The sequence below is a fragment of the Corylus avellana genome, chromosome ca8 (assembly GCF_901000735.1).
Source record: "Corylus avellana chromosome ca8, CavTom2PMs-1.0".
Taxonomy (NCBI): Eukaryota; Viridiplantae; Streptophyta; class Magnoliopsida; order Fagales; family Betulaceae; genus Corylus; species Corylus avellana.
In genome coordinates this window covers 1,266,423-1,268,251 of record NC_081548.1, presented here as the reverse complement: position 1 = coordinate 1,268,251, position 1,829 = coordinate 1,266,423, and positions in this window count along the sequence as shown.

Here is a 1,829-nt window from a genome sequence, read left to right as displayed (position 1 = left end):
AAAAATTTGACAACAACTTAAAGAGAGAGGGGTCGTGGGATAAGTCTTAATTGTAGATCTCCGTTTGATTTTTACTTTATCGAGCCTCAAAAGAGTGATTTAAGTAGTTAAATTTTAAAGTATTTATTAAATAATTAAATTCATTTCTTCCTATCAATTTAAGTTGTTGAGATAAATTGTGATTTATCTTAGTATTAGAGCCAAATATTTATAGATCGAACCTTAATTTCATCAATTTACCAAATTAAATATTTCACGTGTTGAATTTTACTTATTAAAAAAGAGTTTTAACACATATATGAGGGTGAGTGTTAAAGTATTGATTAAATAATTAAATTAATTTATTCTTATGAAAAACAAAAATTTGTAATTGAGCTAGCTAACCAGAAGAGAACTTTATATTTTGCCTAAATATCAAGGGTAAATGAAAACAGCATGCGGCGTGCGCAATTTTTTTTTTTTTTTTTTAAATAATTTGCACGGGCGTGCCCACTCACGCCGCGTGCTGCCAATCACTGCCCAAATATCAAACTTTGCTTAAGACTTGCAAGTGTCTACAACTCACTCAATCTCAACCATTCGTTTGTAATAAACACATAAAACCAAAGGCACATCAGCAATATACAAAAAAAACTGAAAAAAAAAACAAAACAAAACAAAACAAAAATCATGTTTTTGTGGTCGTTAAGCCACCTTAAATCTATTTTTAAGTAAACTGACCACTCTTAATATTCTGTAGGTGGCCAACTATTCTTAAAACATACTAAAGTGCAGCGGAATCTAACCATTTTTTTTTTCTCTCTTTCTTTCGTACATTGAAATGGGGTGATTGATTTTGGATATCACTCATTAGGAGATCTCAATCCTCTTAACTAACCAAAACACAGCCCCGGCCATCCTTGTGTCGACCCTTTTTAATTCTTAGAGAGAAAAAAATAATGAAGTCCATTGGGTCCTAGTGTCTACTGTGGAAAATTCCAACGACTATAAACCAGGTTAATTTATGTATATTTATACGATCTATAAGCTTAATGAAAATGAATATTAAATATTAAATATAGTATAAAGTTTCTCTCACCCAATGATTGGGGTTTGGATTTCAACCCATCTCCTGCCATTATCGTAACGAGTGGTGCAAATTTGCCAACTACTTTATCGAAATCACTTGGCAACAAAAAAAAAACAAAAAAAACAAAAAAGATTTAATTTTGGCTCAGTTGAATGGCATGTGAAGTTGATAAAAGTGGCAGATTTTAAAGGCCGCCATGGACACAGTACTCATCAATCATATCTCTCCAGCTGTGTCTTCGACCGACACTCGTGGGCTTCCCACCATATCTCACATGGTTCATCAGGACGCCCATTTCCTTTCATTTCCTCCATTAATTCTCGGATACAAATTTCTTCCAGGTTGAGATGGAGGAATTTTATATATTAAATCCTGTTCCGCTCTACTTTATGTAATCATGAAAATTATCATTAAATCTAAAATTTAAGTTATATATTCATCCAAAATCTAATGATAATTTTAACCGTCAATGAGTATGTAGTTACGAGTGTGGGAGTCGAAGTGGCATTTTTCATTTTTGGGTGAGAATACATGTTTTCCTTATAGTTTTTTTTTTTCCTTAAAAAAAAAATCATGTGCCTATAGTATATTAATTAAAAAATTATGTACTTCTAACTAATTCAAGAATATATGACAAATTTATAGACTTTGTTGGAGGAATTGAAGGAAATTTATGTCCCTAATTCTCTACATAGTATTATGTATGTAGGTACCATATGTTAAAGTATTAACTAAATTATTAAATTTACTATTTCCTATT